The sequence below is a fragment of the Macrobrachium rosenbergii genome, chromosome 4 (genome assembly GCF_040412425.1).
Source record: "Macrobrachium rosenbergii isolate ZJJX-2024 chromosome 4, ASM4041242v1, whole genome shotgun sequence".
Classification (NCBI taxonomy): domain Eukaryota; kingdom Metazoa; phylum Arthropoda; class Malacostraca; order Decapoda; family Palaemonidae; genus Macrobrachium; species Macrobrachium rosenbergii.
In genome coordinates, this window is record NC_089744.1 from 2920701 (window position 1) to 2943895 (window position 23195).

General features: G+C 38.0%; 1 protein-coding gene across 19 annotated transcripts in view; it reads right to left on the reverse strand.

The window, feature by feature from the left end:
• Evi5 (ecotropic viral integration site 5) overlaps positions 1 to 23195 on the reverse strand; it is a 410930-nt gene that overhangs the window by 49167 nt on the left and 338568 nt on the right. Inside the window, exon 1 of one of the 19 annotated variants that reach the window (XM_067088529.1) lies at positions 12716 to 12796. The exons of 14 other annotated variants lie outside the window; for them this stretch is intronic. The gene's annotated coding sequence lies outside the window, so the exon portion shown is untranslated. Of the gene's footprint in view, positions 1 to 12461; positions 12797 to 23195 lie in introns of those variants that run through there. 4 more of the 19 variants (XM_067088562.1, XM_067088535.1, XM_067088545.1 and 1 more) reach the window with 4 other exon arrangements.

A 23195-nucleotide genomic window follows, 5' to 3' on the forward strand; every position in this document is an offset into this window, starting at 1 on the left:
CAAGACTTTTTATGGAGTCGGTTTATGAAGGATTTTTCGATCATCCATGAACCCACTTCAATCTGATAAATTAAAATAAATTTAACAAATTTACGCATGAGACACGTAAAGATATATGTCAAAATGATATTATGTCGGCATTTCGATATGAGGAATAAGCCGCACATGTACAATATTCTAATAAGCAACAATGCAAATAAACCTTTAAAAGCTTTATAAAAAGTATTGGACGAAAGCTTTCAACACCTCTTATTTCATTCATCAATTTTCCTTACATCCTACTAAAAGCGTTTGAAAATTGGCAATAAGTATGCAGTAATTTAATCAAATGGAGAAACTTACATTCAGCCTATCAACAGATTTCCGATTATGAGACCTATTTCTTTTACTACAATTATTCATACAAAAGATACTGTAGACCGTTTCATTCTGCTAATCAAGTTCGCAAATCTCCGTAATTGCTAGAGGACAGTAACCAGTTTCGGCTTAAAATGAATTTCAAGAGTTTCACAAGTGCTTCTATAGAACCCTCCTTTCCTAGTGCTTTGCCTTTCGTTACAGTTATGCAGCAATTGTCTTACTGTATAAGGGAACGAAACCTTAATCTCCGTCAACGTTACACTGTCAACAATTTTTCCAAGTAGCAATTTCTATAACTTCCATATTCTCACACATTCCACCTAATTATTAAGGTTACTTCATTCTCTCTCTCTCAAAAGAGTACCATCCTGAAATCAGGTTTCGTAGAACCTATTTCAATCAGTTAAATTAATATTAAGTCTTTATTTCGTTATCCATGTTTGACTTACGGTACAGTACTATTGCCACAACTAGTATAGCCAAAAAGTTCTTATGAAAGGGGAAATAATTTATTGCCAGATATATGCCAGCCAAAACAACCTTATCATTACCTCCATCATGACTATGTTTATGATTCAGTCTGTTCATTTTTTTTTTTTTTTTTGTCAGCAGGATTTTAAAAAATTACACAAAAATTTGTGCGCGGATTTCTAACAAAAATTATGGGCCTCGAGACTGGCAACTAGTGATCAGATTTTTGGAGATTTAGGAACGTAACTTTCGGAGAAAAGGAACCTTGGATACGGGGTTGGGAGGTTGTGGGGAAATGTTCCGAGCTTAATAAACCAAAACGATAGGCACAATGATCATAGACTGTGGTAATCAAATTATATTGTTACTTGTGGGATTTAGTTTAGTATCCGACGGACCGCTTCTGGTCCATATAAATATATGCCCATGGGGTTTTAACGTTGGCGGGGATATGCACTCTTATAGGAGTGCTTTTCCTACTCTGATTTTCTGCAACCTTCAGGACCCTCAATTTAGTGACTATTACTGTGGCTTGCAAGTAATGTCCAATTATCCCGTAAATGCCAGTTATGCCCCTAACCGCATCGGTATTTAATTTAACCAACCCATCTCTTGGAATGTTCTTTCAAATGGAAATGAACCCTACGTCAGTTATTTAAAATCATTTGGTGACATCACTGATAACCGTTCTTCTACCTCAAAAATCTTATAGAGAAAAGACGGAAAAAACTTCTCTCAAGGTTATTTATGAGCACTTTTACTCCTGTCCTCCGATGCTTTCAAGAGCTTCTTGACTCTGCCAACCTTGCGCAACTAGGAAAGGATTATTTTTCCACTCTGTTTTGTAAAGAGATCAAGGAGATATACACCTGGAGATACACACACGTCAGTGTTTGGCTGTATGTACTCGCTGAGTAAGTTTCTTTAAGTTCTGTATCCAAATTCAAGAAGACAATCGTTCTTGTGATGATTACACTGTAATAAGCCATGAATTACGACGTTATACAATCTGATATCAACTGCTCACTGGATATTTAAAAACTAGCACACACACACACACACACACACACAAACATGAAATTGCTAAGGAGAAATAAGAGAGCAGTGGTGATTACTAAATTCCTACTTTTAACAGTTGAACTGTGGATGACTCTCCACAAATCTTCCATAATACTGACCACTTTATACACCTAGGAAAAAGAGCTCATCAGAAGTCCGACTACTCCTGCGCCTCGCCCCTATGTTAAAGCACTCTAGCTTGGATATTAGGTCGCTTAATTTCCAATACTTTTTTCCCCAATATGCTTAGAACACTTACAAGGCCTTCCTCTCCTCCCTTCTAAAGGTTAAGAAACTATACACTTCTCAATATATACTCATTCTCCACTTTTTTTCACATGATCAGACCATGTGAAAACAGTGATCCATCCTTTCACACACCCCGAAAGATACATACCTATATATACATCTATATATATATATATTATACATAAATAATATATATACATATATATGTACGTATGTATGTACAATAAGTATGTATGTATGTATATAGAGAGTTAATGCACTCCACGATAAATGCTCACATGGAATTTTATTACATAGTAACGTTACTAGCCGACATGGAGGGGAAAATATAGGAACGAAAGTGACACCTATGTCTATAAACATCTGAACTACGCAGTGTTCATTCATCCTTTTATTTGAAAACTGTGGGTAACAGCTTAGTTTATGGGTGGTAAGAACCACAGCACATGTAAGAAACGCAATCTTCGACAATTCACGGCAAGAATCTGAAACCCGGTAGGGCACAAACTCTGAATCTTTCCTGTATATTTTTTCACGTGTGAAGAAATCTGTGACAGAGAGAGAGAGAGAGAGAGAGAGAGAGAGAGAGAGAGAGAGAGAGAGAGAGAGAGAGAGAGAATCTTATTTCTGCATTTGGAGTTTAAAGAGAACTATCTGGCTAAAATTTGTTGTAAATATCAACCGGAAAAAACAAAAAATGAAAAAAGTAAAGAAAAAAGAAAAAGATGAGTAAAACACCTCGCTATGTGCAGTATATATATATTTCCTCCAAAAACAAAGCAAAATATTGGTTTTCCAACCGGCTCCCCATGAAATGCAAACCGTGTTGGGACGGGCGAAGTGTGTCAGATATTTGAATGGCTGCTGGCCATCTCGTAGCCAGGTATTGGTGGCGTTTCATACCCTTCCCATCTGACAGGTGCACTGATGCGAGGTATGCACACACTCGCGACTCCAGCCAATTGCAGGAGACTTCATCCTCCTGACCCATCGCGAGGGGAACTTGGCCTTTTGCAGAAAATTCGCTCGCTTTCTTTCTCTCCCTCCCTCCCTCCCTCCCTCCGCCTTTCGGGTTCCTGGAGCATTTCTAAGGTACATAAGTCCACAAGCTGGCTGTTTAGAGATTAGTCACGGTCACAACTTTTGTACTTAACCAGTGTTTAGGTTTTTTCCTCGAATTCCCCTTTTTATGTCGTCTAGCAATCAATTTTGGTATAACGCAAAACTCTGCCCACAAAAAAAAAAAAAAATACTTCATAAATATACAGACAGAAAATAAATAAGAGAATAAACGCAATAATGTCTCCTAAATGATTTATTCAAGTCATACATAAAATACACGATACTGTAATTCGAGGAAATAATGTAATAACGACAGCAGAATATATTGTAGGGCATCTTACCTGTGTCCTTCAACACTACAGGAATACATACATGCATACATACATACTGTACATAATACACAAACTCTCAAGCGCACAAAGTAGGTCTAGCACGTGTACCAATGACAGTAGGCACGAGAGGCCAAAGGAAAGGAAGCTCGAACAATGCACAAAGCAAGACCACATTCTCTTTAACTAAACAAAATCACACTATGCGACAGTAGCTCCCCCCACCCCCTCCCCGCCACCACCCAACCTGTCCTTTCCCCGCCCACTGTCCTTTCCACCAACAGTGGCCCCGACACACAAAACACACAAACACACACACCTACTCAACACCTTGCTGAACTCGCCCGCTATCCCCCAACCCCCTAGCGCCCCACGACCGCTTCACAACCCCCCCCCCCCCAATCCTCCTCCCCACCGCCCAGCAAGGCATCGTCCCTTTTATGATATAGCGCTTGTCGTTCTAAAGCACGCCCCTGCTATATGATCCTATATCTATTATCCATGCATCCTATATCCAATAATTGACAGCGGCTCAGAGCGACTCATATCTGGCATGCCTCAGCGAGCTATTCGTCCGCCATAGAGCCTACTCAAAATACGACGCCCCATTTTCACTGGTAGATTGTTACGTAACAAGAAGATTAACCTGTTCGAACCCTGTACTCAGCTATGGCACCTCTCAAGGAGGAACCGATCACTTGAGACGTCAAGTCCCTTATTTAACTTTGTATAATGCCTGGATCATTATAATGAATCCATTTCATTTTCCTAAAAAGGGTTTATGTGATGCACGAGTTATTCATCAGATGCATAAAAGGGGTGGTTACCAAGTGGACAATGGCTTTGGTTGCTGATGTTATTAAGTAACAGTAATGGCACCATGAGAGAGAGAGAGAGAGAGAGAGAGAGAGAGAGCTGCAAATACAAGCAATACTATAGGACAAGACGAGGACGGTCAAAGCAGGACGAATCCAAATTGGAAAGAGAACATTTTACTCAGGAGGAAAGAGGCAACTGGATATTTCTTAGATGTCAAAACTTTAAATACTTTAAATTATGTATGGTAAAGTAATTGGAAATCTATATACTTTAGGAATGAAGGTACGGAAGCCATCTGTCTGCCAGCGGGCCTCCATATCACCGCCTGTCACACTAAAAAGACCAACATCAGTTTATAATTATATGTAAAATGCTTCGTCACACACAAAAAGCAAATTTCATAAATTAAAACCACGGTTAAAGGCGCGTGCTTCAGTTTATCATCTGCGCGTTTTCGTATTAAGTGCAGAGCGTGTGCGACAACGCAACACTATTTCGCATTTACAAATTAGTCATTGGATATAAAATGCCACGGACTGCAAACTGACGGTGTTGTATGAGACAACCCAAACCGACGTGTTACGAGAATATCATTTATTCCCCTTCCGTCCTTATGCAATGAGAGGGATGGATGCACACTTTGTTGGTTGCATCCTGACATCACAACGAATGCGTAAAACTAATCAGTCCACTGCATTCGCCATTCAAAGCGTTAAACGAAACAAGCTCACTGGCCACGAACGCGAATTTGACAAAATCGTACTTCAATCAGGTAAACAATCAGAATCTTCAGGTAATTATATAAATAAGCAGCCTTTTTCCTTTTATTCCATCTCCGGAGCATCACGAAACCATGCCAATCCTCACGCCGCCACCCACCAATGCCCTCCCACACCGGGCATAAATCAACTCTCTCCGCCAAGGACCCTTGAATACCAGGAAGTGGATCCAAACTATAGCCACTCGCTTAGAAGTGTCCGAAAGTGGACGGGGACGGGGTCGGGGGTGGCAGGGGGTTGTTGGTGGGTGGCAAGGTGGGAATGGAATCATCATAAGCCCAGCCTCCTGGTCTTCGTTTCAAGTTGGACGGCGCGCTACGTGCTCGGATTCAGGCTTAATTGGAAATCAAGGTATAAACAGACGGCACTGGCTTTCAGTTTTCTTTGTTTTATATATCACACACATATATACTGTATATGTATGTATATATATGTGTATATATATACACATATATATATACATATATATATATATATATATATATATATATATATATATATATATATATATATATATATATATATATATATGTACATATAAACACACACACACACACACACACACATATATATATATATATATATATATATATATATATATATATACACAAAGGAAAATAAATGTACTCAAAAGTATCCCAAGGGATGTCAGCCTTCTGGACTTCTTGAGATGCGGTTGCTAGCCCCACGCCTTTCTTCGTTGGTTACCACAACACAGTCGGCACAGTAACAATCCGATATTTCACTGCTGAAATCAACAGAGTTACGATGAAATTTAACAAAGTGCCCAGAGCGTTCCGACTCGCTCAGGAACTGAACCCAGGCGATCGTCCTAAGCAGAGAGAGAGAGAGAGAGAGAGAGAGAGAGAGAGAGAGAGAGAGAGAATGTGAAGGGAGCGGAAATTTATTATACAAGGCCCGTATACAAACTGTCTTGAATATTAAATTTGAAGTACATGATGCCTAGGATAAGCCTCAGTCGCTTGTTGCTATACATATTAAATTAATTCTATTATGTAATAGTAATAGCAGTAGTAACAGTAACTACAACACAAATAAACAATAACAGCATTAAGTTTCCAATTTTAGTTTTCACGTGACACATCACAGCTGGAGTTTGTACGAAATGTTAATCAACTCAGACATATTCAAGGACTTTTAAATGTCCGTCTTCGTATCAAGTCGTAACTGTATCAATCTGTCTTGGCGCCGCTGACATTCGAAATCATCTAACGAAATGAAACATAAAGAACTTTAGAAATAGACACATTTTTTCTGAGAGAGAGAGAGAGAGAGAGAGAGAGAGAGAGAGAGAGAGAGAGAGAGAGAGAGAATGTTTCTTCAATGATATCCGGTCGCAGCACGGCTACAGAACCTTGTCTATGTGATATCTTGGATTAAATGTAATACAATCCAAACCAATTTTGAACCTCAATAAAACTCTAATTGCCTTCGTTAAGACCCAAACCGCCAGCACTCAACCCCCTAATCACAACGCTTTGAAACACTCTCGTCCCTCCTTTTCCTTGGACGTGGATTAAAATACTCTCCCGGGGATAAGAGAAGATCCTAAAATCTTTTTCTTGGTTTTTCCACAAAAGCAATGCAGATTTTGCCACGTTTTCCTTTTTCCCTTCCGCCTTATCATCTTCGGCATCTCCGTGCGACGATGTTTCCTCTCCAATCAATTCAAGGCAACGTGATGACGGAGATAAGACTCCGAGTCTCATTGTCTGAAAACTTTGTGCTAATGCTTCGTTCACTGACGACTATGGAAGGTTCTTTGTTTTCATTCTTTTCGTAATCTGACCCCGGGACGCTATGTACACTCATACATATATAAACACACACACACACACACACATATATATATATATATATATATATATATATATATATATATATATATATATATATATATATATATATAATTATATGTGTGCATGCACGTGTGTATAGAAATGTGCGTGTTTCTGATATTTAAAAATTTCAACATCAAAAACAATTTCTTTTAACGTCCTTAACACGGTTACCGCTCTTAGAAAGAAAAGTTTAAAAGTTTGTTTTAGTGCGGTAATAGCTATGTGAATGGACGAGTCAGCCAATCAGCACTTTGTCTGCAAATGCTAGTTGGCTGATCATTAAAAATACATGCTAGAAGTTAAAACCAATAAATCAACTTCCGCTGTTAATTTTTCAAGTCTTGCTAAAATTCCTCATTTTGAATCATGCGACAGCCAGTGGAAACTCTAAGTAGTAGAAACTCCTCATTTCATCCATCAAACGTTCTTCAAACACCCAGACTTATGTATAAGCGCACCCCGAATTACTAAGTCATTTCACGTCCCTGATAAGAGCAGATTTCCCGAGAAATTCTTCCCGTGAAACGCAGAAATGACCAGCAAATTAGTTCTCGGTCTTCGCCGCTTCCAATTACTCCTGCTTCTTGAGAATGTATTTCTCCCATTCGCTGTATAAATTAATAACGAAGCGGCGAGCGAAAACGAATCGCTTCACGACGACTTTCTTGGAAATGAAAGCTCTTGCTCCGCAAGACTAAAATGCAAGAAGAAATGTCTTTCTTCTGTTTAAGGGACTTATGAAATATACTAAGATCTACAACGACGTTTTCACTAAATAGCCAACTTCCCGTAGTGAAATCAAGTGACCAATTTCAGTGAAGATAGCCTCGTATCATCGAAAAATCATTTTTACAGCATCTCGGATCAACCACTAATTACTTTCGGTTACCATTCTCTGTTTAACTGTCATATTCTAAATGCAGCACATCAGCTTTCTCTCATATTAATTATATTTGCTTGATTAATCTCCTGATCCTTTTCCTTTCCCTCGAATCGGAATCAAATGGACTTAAGGGATTGAGGTCAACCTTCGACCCGTGTCTCCTCTTGCAACTGTAGGAGGGGACTCAAAATTATGGTTTCAACTGATTCATCAACATCGCTAAATAAATCTACACTTACTGAGATTTTCCGTTATTAAAAACTTTTACGTGAAGGCCGATGGAGCTGGCAACAGAATGCCCTTATTCAGACTATAGTGTGTGTGTGTGTGTGAGTGTGTGTGTGTATACACCTGTAAATATATGTCATTGTAATGGCCACAATGCTATATGCTATATAGTCAATGTCGAAGACCTGAATTTATATGCCGAAGTAAAAGGTGTTGAACATAATATGCTCAAGTGATATGATTAAAGAAATTAACACAATTATAAAAGGTACAGGTTGAGCTGAGCACAGCTGAAAACATAAAAGACAGGATTTAGCGGTACTTTCTTATTCACTCTGTGGTCACGGAAATAAATTGCGGTGAAAATGGTTTGACATTCATCATGATGATTTGTACGAATTTCGTAGTCATAGACGTGAAAAAAAACTGCCCACAGAGAAAAATTTAGATTTAAAGACTGCAGCAAATTTCATTCGTGATGCCATAAAATCAGTTCAAATTTTCCGTGAGGCTTATCTCTACCAAATTTATGGAGGATCACGATAAGTGCATCCAGTTTCTCAAATATAAATATATTATATATATATTATATATACATATATATATATATATATGTGTACATAATATATATATAATATATATTATATATGTGTACGTATTTATATTATAACATATTGTGCCAAATGCCATGCACGAATTGACCCTTTGTTCATAAGGGGCAGCTCTAAATTCTCTCAAAAAAATATATGAGTACAAAACATTTAAACAAATACGACTCAGTATATCACCTTCACCTGCCAAAGGTAACAAGAGCTCTAGTTTTAATTGGTCCTTGGTAACATAACATATTGACTCAATTATTAAAAATTTAATTCAAGATTATAATAAAAGGACCTTTCTTCACTTCCATAAAGCAATCAGCAATTCAAGGCTCTTTGTGTGGTCCAACGTGAGAGTAAAATCCCTGCTTTCGAAAGCACACTTTATCATCATCTTTTGCTTCGTTATGATTACCGTTATGTAATTAGATTCACAAGAACTGCAAAAGGGTTCCGTTCTTAAGAATCATAATTTATCATGGCAGGGAACTTGTGGGCATCGAGGATTCAAGACGCTAAAAGAGAAGAAGAAGAAGAAGAAGAAGAAGACGAAGAAGAAATTACGATAACAGCACTTTTAACTGTACATTATTAACTAGCTACAAACTGTTCCATAGTGAGGATTCTGAAGCGAAAGCATTTTTTATTCCTTAATGAAATATCTATTGCTTTCTTGAGTGAACGAAAAATGTGCGAACGTAAAAGATCGCAAGCAGAGGACGAAGATTTCAGAGAAAAATGTGATCAAATCCGCCTGCCCTCTGCCGTTATTAAAAAGGAGTCTGTGTATCTCTTCAACCCTGAATAGGATCCTCTGTAAGTTCATCAAATCCTTTAAAGGATATGTAATGTGCCTTCGAGAAAATCCTTCACCAATTACGGCAGGCTTCGTAGATGATTCTTACATCTGTTGGTCGTAGTGAAGAGGAAAAAAAAAACAAAAGATTTACAGAATTGTATCAATACTCGATACCTAATATGGTTGCTCAAATGCTTCAAAAATGATGATTCAGATATGTTCGAATGGTTAAAAAAAAAAAAAAAAAAAAAAACATACGTTTCGTCAGGTAGTAGTTATGATAAATTGATAAGATACAATTTCTTATTATTTACACTGGGAAAGAAAATATCATGAAACAATATCACCCCAACCGCATTTTCGGTAACATTCTCCTTGAAAAAGCAGGATTCCCTCGAGAACGCCATTCTCCTCCTAAAATAAACAGAGTGCTTCCACCTTAACCCTTCTTGAGTTATAAAAGCTCCTTGAGGAACGAAAATGGAGAAGAGGGCCACATTTCTCTGGTGAGATCATATGCTCCAAGATCCCTTGACCAGGGAATTCTTCGAAATTAATTCGCCCACATATTACAAAATCAATCGAAGAAAAGTTCTTGCCTTTCAAATTGATAAGTATTTAAATCACGTAAAAAATCAACATTTTCTAACAAAACTAATGGCATAATGGCTGTTACTTAGGAATAATTATCTCTCCCTCTCTTTATATATATATATATATATATATATATATATATATATATATATATATATACATATATATAATGTACATTAAAATGAAACACAAACACATGAAAGACTCAGCAAAACATACTGGGTTCCTACCCTAACACAACAAGAACTACTGCATGAACAAATATCCGTATATATACAGCAGAAGTGTTGGCAGTGAAATCTACGTTTTAAGAAACTGCATCACTTTGAACACAATGATGCCTTGTCATATCAGGTTAAGATAAAAAAACATACATACATATATATATTATATATTATATATATACAATATGTATATAAACATATATATATATATATATATATATATATATATATATATATATATATATATATATATATATAAAATATATTACATACTCGTATTGTGAATCATCAACATATTAATGAGACAAACACTGGAAAACAATAAAAAGAGCCCAATACGACGTGAATGCTTACTGTCGAGACACTTCCAGCATCTTCGAATGAAGCAGGCAAGAATTCAACAAAAAGTCTTCGCTGGGGAGACAGGAGAATGTCGACATCAAAACATGAGGGCGAACGCTTCACAAAACCAACTGAGGACAATGATCCCTAATCTCCTTTTGAAAATAAATAAAAACAGGCAACAAGGAATGTGCACAGCAAAGGGTCGCGATCCAGCAGCCCCCGCTCTGAGAGCCGGAACACCCAATCACCTGTGTAGGTCAAAGGGCATCGGAAGGGCAAGTGTCTGCTTCTCGAGTCATTTAGTAGAAAGTCCATCCTTTTACGAGGTCCAACAGACTAAACGTTTAGAGAAGGCCGACTTCGCTCGGCGGAGCTTCATTCACTCTTGAGAGTGTCAGTCACAGTGGCCCTCCAGTCGTGGGGTAACGTCAGAGCCAAAAGGGCTTGAAGTAGCAGCCAGCCAAGTGAAGGGAAAGGGGACAGAGAGAGAAGGGAGGATACGGGTAGAGGGTAGGCAACAAGGGGCACATGGGCACAGAGGGGCGTGTCTTCTGCAGAACTTAGTGGCATGGCAGTGGTTGAGGAGAGGGGGTGGGAGGTGGGGGTATGTGAGGGCGGGGGAAGGGGGAAGGGGGTTCTAGAAGTGATAGAGAGAAGTGAAGAGAGAACGCCACATCATTCCCTTTCCCCACATGCCACCTGTTTCAACATCACAGTTCCTCCTTTTATCGAACTCCCAGAAACCAGCACAAGCACGTCACTATTTGATGGAGTTTTCCAAGAACCATTTTTGCACGTCATAAACTGTGAATTCATACTTCACCGTACTCTTAAGACACCGGAAACAGAACGCATGCAAGGTACGGTAAAATCTGCTTCTTATAACAAATTGGCGTCCTTTAATTAACACGGGCCACGGTGACTTTCACGAGCACGTTATTACTTCATTTGCATGAGAAATGTGCCTAGACCTGCAATGAATGTACATTATATCTCGAGGAATATACCCTAAGAAACAGAATTTTACCTCAAAACATTGGGTCACATGTTTTCAGATTAGACGAAGACGCATGAATACAGACGAGCGTGCGTGCGTGCGTGCGTGCACACACGGATATATATATAGAAAAATTACCATAACTGGAAACCGAACTGTGGGTCAATTCAATGTGCCGTAAGCAAGAAAAGATCCATCCCTTGACAATCAGAAGAAATTAATTCTACACAACTTTCCACGGAAAGCTAAGAATATTTCTATCTCGGGAATTACGATGATGTACTATAGGCCCTCCATACAGAAATAATTGTTTGACTATGTAAAATGTTAAATATGTTTCCAAAACACCCATGAGTAAATTCCATTCAAAACCCATCAAATAGCATCAGCATAACAATAAACACATACAGACACACTCAAACAACAAACACATATAAAATAACGTAATCGTCCTCTTCTTTGATACAATGTAAACTGCTGTGCAAATTTACACCCCATAAGAAAAACTGTCATCAAACGAGCTCTCTTCAGTTCAATACACGGGGGAATACTGTCGACGTCATCGGATAATCTTTTCAAACATTTCTCGACGGACAAATTCGACAGATCCAAAGCGGACCATCCATCGCGTCCAGTGCCTCGATACCCGACACAATAACCAAATGAAACCACCTAAAAAAGGCCATTTCCGGTTCTTGTTTTCGTTGCCCAGCCCTCGTACTCAATACAGGTACGCCACTTTCACTGTGTGCACACGAAAAGTCAACGGCAATTAAACACTGTATTCGTTAACAGAACATACGGAGGATTCACGAATGCAAATTTTGTTTTCTATGCGACTACAGCACGGGATAGCTGTCACTTCCTAGCAGGCTTAACGAATGACGTCATCCCGACGAATTCTCATATGTAGACTTGTGATGTCACCAAGGTCTTTCAATGCAGTAATCGGTTCGGGTAGTTTCCATACTGACAGGAGCACTGCTAAGCCTCGCGTAGGTTGAAGGCACAGGCCTAGTAACAGGTCTCCGCGGTACCCTACTGCTAGTAACTCACTCAGAGGCTAACTTGTAACTAGTCTGGGTTGAGAACTTGAACAAACCCTCTCCCATCAGCTGGGCACCACACCTCCGCCTCGACTCATATTTCGGTTTGTATCGCGTCGTCTCTTTTAGCTTCGTCCACCTCCAAGGACGCGAAAAACTAAGACAGGATTCGCTGGGCATGGATATTCACAGATGAACAACAGAAAAAAAAAACACAAGGCATAGCACTGCATATGCATTATTCAAAAGTAGCACATAAATAGTACACAATCATTACTCTATAAGGAATCCTGACGCCCAGCCATTCGATTTTGCTTTTATGGTCCGTGATAGTGCCAAACCGCCCTGTTCACTAGCTATTCATTACACGTTGCTCGAGTATTTCGATATTCACTTACCTAACATGAGTCCGGAATACTATAAATTCCCTTCTGTTTGATTTATTTCGGTACGATGAAATGAACACATGAAAATGACATCCGATAACAAATGAAATTTATGAATTAATAATTCATCATATATGGCTCTGCTCTGACTATACCTATTAAAAAACATATTCATCATCAAATCCTTACCAATTTGACAGGGAAAAAGTCCAGACTCAAAATACAGATCAAAAAGAGAAATCGCTACTTGGTAACTCAAACCTAGCAGTTCACCACCCACAGTTGAGTTGGCAGTTCGTGTAAAACTAAGGTAATGTGCAATGCCATATGCTAATTTACCATCCGCTAGCGCCTTTCGACTACGAGATCTGCATTCCAGTATTTGTGAATAATAACGCACTACTTTCAAATATCGGAAAAAGATATTATATTAATGATATATTCTAACTGCAGACACGGGAAGAACTCCAGCAGCATTCACAAATTACCAGAATACATCCAAAATGGGACTTGCGAGCACAGAAGTCACGCTCTCAACTCGTCAGAATAATTTAGAAATGAATGTCGAGAACACTCGGAGTGACTCATCCAAGCACAAAGGGCGGGAGTCGCCACTCAAGAAACAATTCTCGGGGGGGAAAAAAAGTACAAAAACATCGCTCGGGGTGCATGTAATTCAGAGGAACCTTTGGGGGATTTGGAAATGATTGCAAATCTCCCGCAATTAGTATCTGTAATGCGCGATGCACCTCTACCTTCTCACTTGGGGCTATTACAACGAATTCAAGGTCGAGGAAGACATGAAATGTTATGTTATCCAGGCTCCTTCAGAAACTCACGAGTTATCGAAAACTATCCCCGAGCTAAATATGACAAGAGCCTGTCATAGTCCGGAAACGGAGACCGAAGGAGCTAAAGACAATACAAAATAAACCTCTCATGAACACTTTTTTTTTTTTTTTTTTGGCGAGAGGGAACTGGGAAAGGGAAACTGGCATTATTCACACTCACTTTCCGGTTTCTAAACCATGACTTGCTATCTCTCACCTCTCGCTTCCTTCAACACTCACCAAAGTTCCCTTCGGATCTAATTCAACACCAGAACGCCTGTTGTGGATACTCACCTGAAACACAAAAAGAAAGAACACTTTAGTACATAGAGGATTAGTTTGTGCACTGCGATTCTGCTAAACTGAAATTACATCACTAGCACCACATGATGTCAATGAGTTCTAACCTTCGATCATTGTTAAATACTTGTAACTCTGTTTCAAGAACTTTGCTTCTTGAATTTCTTAATTCCTGGTCCAGTGCAAATCTTTACGGTCAGTAACAATTTAATTTCATTTTTATTATCAAATGGTATCTAAAAAATAATCTTAGAAGCTTCTTTATGACTAATACACCGGAATTTCGCAAGACATGTCATCTGTTTATTTCCTTGCAAGAGAGAAATCTTAAAACGTTTCACATGTTCACTTTTTCAAATAGGAAACTAATGCTGTGCGTCCGCAAAAAGCTTGCCGGCTTCTCTTCGTGACTGAAAGCACTGCTATTTCTTTACAAGGACACACACACACACACACACACACACACACACACACACACAGAGAGAGAGAGAGAGAGAGAGAGAGAGAGAGAGAGAGAGAGAGAGAGAGAGAGAGAGATAATTAGTTTTAACTACGATTTGATGTCTCTTGGCTACGTACCCTGCAGTATACACACATTTTGTAGGTTATGGGATCAGTATTTTTTCAGATGTTAACAACAATAATAATAATTCCATAATTATTTGAACAGAAAACAAAAATACTAATATATTCATGAAGTTCAACCGTGGGAGTTTCCAATCAAGAAGTTTCAACTCCGCATTAAAGTATTTTGGAGTCATGGAAGAGGAATGCAGTTATCAGTGACGTCTTTGATATACTGTACATAAACCTCTCTTTAGGAGAGAGAGAGAGAGAGAGAGAGAGAGAGAGAGAGAGAGAGAGTTTTAAAAATAACAATGAAGGTTGCCATTTGTATGGGGAAAATGGATAAAACTTACTATTATTCTGAAACGATTTATGATGCTAGATATGCCACACCGATGCAAAATATAAAAGATAAATAAAAACCTAAAAAACAGTTTTTTTTTCAAATTTACCTAAAAAGCTATAGTAAATAAAACAAATACGGAATAGAATGCGATTTCTGCATGTCTAGCCTGGCTCAGAAAAAAGAAATTACAATGAAAAAGTGAACATTTCCAATACTAAAGAATAGAGCTTATAAAGAAAGTGGAAAAGTATACTTTTAACATTGAGCAAAAGACAACAAATTACGAAAATTATAATTAAAGTTAATTTTACCGTTTGCGTTAACGACATTAATCAATACGCCGTTATTACTAAAAATCCAGAGATAACACAAACTGACTAAAATGATAAATTAGTACTAGAATTCTTCGCTTTCATTTGTATTCATAGGTAATAATATGCACTTGGATTCAATAACAGGCTGAGATCGGTAAGGATGAATAATTAAGGCCTGCAAAAGAAAAAAATAGCATAAAAATACTACAAGGCCTACACAGAAAAACACAGACAAGCAAATGCTCCAAATTAACGAGGTCGTGTAAGCAACAAGATAAAAAAAAAAACAATGCTTGTTGCATTAAAGAAACTCCGATGTTATACAATTTTCGAGACAAGCACGTTTCACCAAAACACACTGCCCGGAACTGAAAAACAAAAGGAAAAAGAATAGGCCAAGAAAAGAAGAGGTGGGGGAAACATTAAATTCAAATAAAATCATCATCTGGCAGCTCAACCTAAACCGTCAGAATACGAGAGATAACGCTGTTCTCACAAACAGACACACGAATTGCCCCATTATTATAAGCTAGGACATACCAGTTGCTTTGGGTTGTGGATTGTACTAGGGAAGATTTACCCATAAACGAAAACACTGATGCTATTTTTATCTTAAGCTCAGAACTAAAGTAATGTGCTTTGCAGCTCTGATGAAACTACATTCATATACGCAAGATATGTAGCCTAACCTTGAGGAAATAATACATGTAACCTCATTTGTAGCAAAGTTAAGAATTTATTGCAATATTAGTGTTTATATAACACCACCCCACCATTATCTTACCACTCGGCTCCTCTCTCTCTCTCTCTCTCTCTCTCTCTCTCTCTCTCTCTCTCTCTCTCACACACACACACACACACACACACACACGTGCACATTCGGTGGAAGCACAGACTGGAAAAATCTGACTGGAATTCCCACAGAACGAATTTCTTTTTAAATAATGTCTGGTCACGAAGCGCCTACCGCAACGTTTCCATGAATGAGAGCGTGTGACTATTCTTCTTTCTCAATATACCTTCCACAATGCTCTGCAAATAAATTCGAAAGACCTAAAAGGTAAAACGTCTCCTTCCAAAATTCAATGATACATCACTAAACTAAACAACAATGAACACAATTAAAAAAATACAGTTTTACAATAGTTTAATGAAAATGAGATGGAAAGAGTCATGAGTTGTCATGAAGAGCAGCCTATGCCTGCCACTTCCAATTAAATTATATCATCTTTGACTGTATCATTCCGCCGTCTCCTGCACCGTAACAAACTTTCTACTTTATGCAAGGAGGTTCATAGTGTACTATCATTTAAAAATCAACGTGCATTACAGTACTGCATTTTAACAGAAAGAATGTTGAATTTTACTCGCGGTTCGTTGACGAAAATTTCTTAAGGCTCGAAAGAAAATTAAACATGGCAGTTGTATTACATGAAAAGAAAACGGGAGATGGGGTAGACTTGCAAAGATACCGAGCAACACAACTTTTCAAGAGCATGCCACCGACTTCAATGTTACAGGTTTTCTTGCACTTCTACACCAATTGTCCATCACTTAGAAGAGATGAACTGGCCCTCAAAATAGCAAGCAACAAAGCTTCTCAATTAACATCAAGGTACTCAATCCGGTTAAGCACCGCTGAGTTACAAAACGTAATTAACGTCCACGGAATCTGAGGGAATGCAGCTTTCATCACGCCTCACGGTCTCCGCTCTAGGCTGACCAACCAGAGGCCAAATAATTATGATGAAATGAATCCGACTCTACTTCAAAATCAAGGAAGCATGTGTCGAAATGCGAGGAAGCACTAGAATGGTTATTCCAGCATACAACAAAGTATTTCCATTATACAACTCCAGTCGCTCTATTGTACCTCATAACAGAAATCCGATTATAATTTCATACGTTATAAATTTCTTAAATTCGACAAACGCAACCCACAGGAAAATTTACCCACATTTTTCTAGACCTGGAACTTTTTTTTGAATGTCAGAGTTCGTCCAAATAAAAGCAAACTCTTTCAACCCTAACATTCTTTTCCGAGGAAAAATAGCTGGCAAGAAAGAAGTCTCCTGAAAATCCCAAAACGCGGCGGTGGAACCATGGCCAGCCGCAATACCTGCCAGGGTTTATGTAATAAAATATATTTAGAGAGAGAGAGAGAGAGAGAGAGAGAGAGAGAGAGAGAGAGAGAGAGAGAGAGAGAGAGAGAGAGAGAGAAAGAGAGAGAAATTTACTGACAATTTTGTACGTTCTTCCATGGTGCAACTTTTAGTAAACTTTGTATTACACGATGAGAGATGGCTACATACTCACGGCCGCGTGCGTACTCGAAATAATTAACGTCTATTATTGACTTATCAGGAGATTAATCTATCAAATCAAGTATACATAATATTTAGTACAGAAAATAAATTTCTAAAAAAAAAAAAAAAATCTTCGTTGGCAAATGAATACCAAACAAGCAATACTGATTAACTGGTGGGAACGAGACCTTCAATTTTAACATATCTGTGATATGAATGTTTCCGCTGTTACAAAGGAATAGAGTAACCACATCACCAAACATCAAATTCAGTACAGCCTTTCTTAAGAATACCAAAAATCGGGATAACCAACAATAAAAGTGCTTTGTATTTAAGAGCTTTTTTTTTCATTCGTACACAGGTAAAAAAAAAATTTATTACAACAAGAATAATTCCATAGCAACATAAAACAAGAAGAGCAACGATAAAATATTGGAAATTACTTATTTAACACTGCTTATTAAAACCATGATGAAGGAAAACTTAAAAGATTTAAGTAAATCGGAACTACATTCATTCGCTAGAGAGCTTGTGTGGAGGAGCCTAATCTACCAGTCCCGCAGCTAAGGAAGGCCACCTGATCAATAGGTCGAAGCATCCCTAATACCTAGGATGCAAATGTGATACGAATTCCAAGAAACGTGGAAAAGTGGAACTGAATCACGTATCCGTTACGTGCGCGCGCGTCTGCGCGTAGCAGAACGGGTGATTCCTCGTGAGTGACTGGTGTTGCAAAGGCAAAGGTCACAACTAGAGAGAGAGAGAGAGAGAGAGAGAGAGAGAGAGAGAGAGAGAGAGAGAGAATTATCTAATGCTATCACAGAAGGGAGAATTCAGTGACGCTCCACAGAAGGCAAATCAGTCAAAAACGAGAAAAAGGCAGACACTGAATGTAGAAAACGAAAATGATAAATGCTAAGAAACGGAAATAGTTATTCTTTTTTAGAGGAATGGAAAGGCCTCTTTCAGCCATCCTTTATTAGAGATCCCAGAGAGGACACCAATCAGAAGAAAAGTCCTAAAGGACGGCTAATGAATACAAGTGCCATCCTCGCCTTCCTTCAGTTTATCGGAGGGTGGGTATGAATGCCCAGGTGGAGGAAGAGATAGAAGGTGAAGGAGCCGAAGGGGGGAGGGGGTGTTGGGTAACGTAAATACAAGCGCGCAGTCTCATCCGATAGACAGCAACTTGTGAAAAGGCGTATGACCTTAAGGTTACAATTCGTCAGTTTCATTCCATTTTGGACTTTCATGTTATAGCCACCTCCTTTTTAGGTGGCATTTACTTTGGAAAAAATATAAACGATTTAATACTACGATGGCAAGGCACTTCAAACAGCGAGTTTCGCTGCGTTTTTGACAGTTTTCAAATAAATACATCAACGAAATACTCGCATTCCTCAACAAAATTCAAGTATTTCCTGGTGTAAAAGTTCGAGTGAATGTGTAACATACACCTGAATGTTACAACATTGACAATCCAGCATCACATTCGACTTGTTCAAGCAGTGTTGCATAACTACGTTCTCTCTTTCTCCTCGACACGTAACTCATCTCTTTGAATGGTCGCCCTTATGCCGTCCGTCTCTCTCTCTCTTTCTCTCACATATATACTTGTGTACAATATATAACGTATGTATGTACGCACACACGCTTGCAACCACACACACATATATACAGTATATATATATATATAAATTCAGCCACTTACGTACTTCCTGTGCTCTATCCGCCCAGCTGATAGCACATACTATTCTCCCGGTCATGTCCAAGCCTTCTTCCTTTCCCCTTAATCATTATCTAATCAATTTATGGAACTTCCGCAGTTCGTTTATGGTATCATTTCTCAATATATTCTGCCACCTGACTCCTGACTTTCTCCTTACAGTTTTATTGTAAAATCGACAAATTCTTTTAAATACAGTTTCAAAGTCATATTATGATTCATGCCTGTTTAGCAACACAGATCGGACTAGACTTATTTATGCATTATCTTAGTCATATATATATAATGTCAGTCTATTTGATTTCCAAATGTTATTCAGCCTGACTTATTTTTTTTTTTCTTTTTTTCGTCTTTCACTAAATTCCAGCTCACAATAACCTATACTGAATAATATTTTTCACATATATTCAAAAGTTTCAACCTCACGAATCCTCTCCCTACTCGGTGTTATTTAATCCCTTCGAACATACTCTGTCCTCGTAACCTCTGTTGTTCTTAAACTCATAAACATCCAATTTTGCTGATTTGGAAGACTTTAGTCGACATTCTGTGTGATGCCTATTCCCCCGTCCATCTCTCTCTTTAGTCCCCGACTTCATCATATAACGAAGGCTAAGATAATCTTTTCTGCAAACTTGAGGACGTCGCGGTCACAGAGATCCCTTTCAGCTTTTTCCACGTAAGCGGAGGAGGCCAGAAGAAATATAAAAAACAGAGTGGATTTTTTTCTCTCTCTCTCTCTCAGACAATGAAAGCATACCGAGGGGTTGAGAGCTAAGTATCTGGAAAGCGCACTATACACAAAGTCGTAGCCCTATTAAATATTGACACGGAGTTCTGCTGCATTCACAGACGTATCCCCTAGGAACAGCAACACCTTTCTCAGGCTCATAGAAAACGGATTGTTTATTGAGGGGGAACTGTAGACTGTTTACTGAGAAAACTCTAAGGGGAAATGAATGAACTTCAATTACCATCTCGCGGGGTCAACGTTTCGCCATCTTTTGATATTACTTCCCTTTTTGGTGGACCCTATTCTCCTCACCCTCGTCTTTGACCTCAGCATCTCTTGTTCTTTTACCTTGGCTCGTCCAGGTCTCCTGAGGAAAATCCTCAGCCTCAAACGTTAGGTAGATAACGCTTCCTTTTCACCGACAATGCGAGACAAAAAGTCTTCTACAACCTTCATGTGAAAATGTGAAATATAACGGATGAAGATGATGGAGATAAGACGTAAAAATTACCGATAAGGTTTGTGTGAAAGAACAGCTAGAACTGATAATATTATAGCTGACACGTTTTGGAAAAGGCGATTTGAGACAAACATTATTGCTAGGTATCACTTTTATTTTATAAATTTTCCGATTAATGGTGCACAAAACAGAACTAAAATACTTTCCATCTTTAATTCTGTCTCAGTTAAGTTGTTCAGTTTTTAAGGCTTTTAAATTTCATACACTCACCGATTTTTTTTTTTTTTTAGAATAACTGGCAACTGAATATAATCGTTAAATTGAAACTACAAATAATTGATTACGAAAGCCGGTTCTTTTTTTTTTTTTAATTCATGTTGCCTCATAAATATTATTATGAAACCTTGAACATGTTATTGCTGTCAAACACATTTACGAAGCTAAACAAAAAAATTGTTTGCATTACAAAGGGACCTGTTTAGGCAACAGACGCCGAAAGCGAAATATATATATATATAAAGCAGACATAACAAAGAATAGTTTTGCCTAATAAGTTAACTTCTGCCATTATACATATTGCTACACATTACTTTCATATATTAGTATACTTTCACAAACAATCACTGTTTGGGTTCGTAAAAACAACACGCTCTTCATCATACAAACACAAGTAGCTGATCAAACAGCATTATCATGTGAACTGAAAAGAGAGAGAGAGAGAGAGAGAGAGAGAGAGAGAGAGAGAGAGAGAGAGAGAGAGAGAGAGAAAAAAAACACTTAAGAGAAATACTAGAATTTCATTATGGAGAACTGTTAAACCAGTTCCATACCTTACACAAAGCAATTTGTGTCCGATGAATAACCAGTTAAGGAACACCCCTTTCGTTATTCCTTTACAATGCAAAATAAAATCTTTAGAGAACTGAATCAGACAAAAGCTAACTGTACTGTTGCTATAGCCCTCTTCACTACCACTGCTGTTATCAGCTGTTATCGACCTGTAACTTGAAAAACGCTCAGCTGATTACAGAACTCTAGATGGGCATCCTTGTTATTAAAAGGTATAAGCTGAGGTGAATCTTCTCGTTACAAATACTGATAAATAATAGTTGGTCCTTTCCTTGGCTCCATGGACTAGAGAGAGAGAGAGAGAGAGAGAGAGAGAGAGAGAGAGAGAGAGAGAGAGAGAGAGCTCTAACAAGGGTGGACTGTGAAAAACCTTCTATATCATTGGTATACAGTACATCTGCTGTACCCTAATCATGGGCTTAAAAATAAATGGCTTTAGCGTCCCACACTGAGAGGGAAAGCGGGCTGCCTAATCACTATTCATCCTCCTGTATGAAACGTGAATAACCAAGCGAAGCTTTCTCAAAGTCAGCCTTGTTCAAGATTGAAAAACTTGTCATTGCGTCACACACAAACGAACAGCATACATGCTCGGCAAGAATTAACACACATACACAACACGCACGCGTGCGCGCGGGCGCACACACACACACACACAATATATATTATATATATATAGTGTGAGTGTTTTACCCACCCAGTTCTACATACGGACATTACATTTTGTAGAGAAAATAATATATACCATTATATATATTTATCATACGGCTGATGTCTTGAGTGTTTGAGTCATAATTCTATTTATATGTAAAAACTTTACAGGTTCTACATACCGGACCTCTATCTCATTACTGGTATTACTAAGTTTTTGTAGAGCTAGCATTCAAAAATAACATTTGTGTATATTCTGGTTGCAAAACCATAATTAAATGTGTAAAATGATAATAAAGTGTTATTGTGTATAATAATAATAATAATAATAATAATAATAATAATAATAATAATAATAATACTGATGAGTAATCAATATAATGATGGAAAATAATAATAATAATAATAATAATAATAATAATAATAATAATAATAATAATAATGTTGACGATGATAATCTTTACCATCATAATGTTTAACTTATTCTCTGTTAGGCACAGTTCCAGGTCTGCACACCGATTTCATCGTGCAGTAACTTAACATTATTTTTTTCCCATGACGTTTCATTCTTGTCCTTTTTCTTCCCTGACATCACAGTGCTGATGGTCTTGAGTTATGTTCAAACAATGAGTCATAATTCTATTTATATGTAAAACTTTACAGGTTTTAGTATCATCTAGGGCACTTTCAGTGCCACTGATTTGAAATATATCCCTGAAAGTGTACGAATAGACAGAGGAAACTTTATTACTGACCTAACAGGTGGCGTTTCCTCTCATCCTCTCAAAATTTGCTTTTAAATCAGACAAATTACAGCCCACAAACGTCATTCTGGTGTAGGGATGTAACGCGCATTCTTGACAATTCAAAAGCACCAAACTGGAAGCGAATCGCTAGTAAGTGTGCACTATGAAAATAGTGTCTTGAACCCCATCCCCCTAAAAAAAAAAAAATAAAAAAAAAAAAAAATAACGCAAACTTATACTTTTACAAACAAATGACGAATTTCCCACAAAGGACAA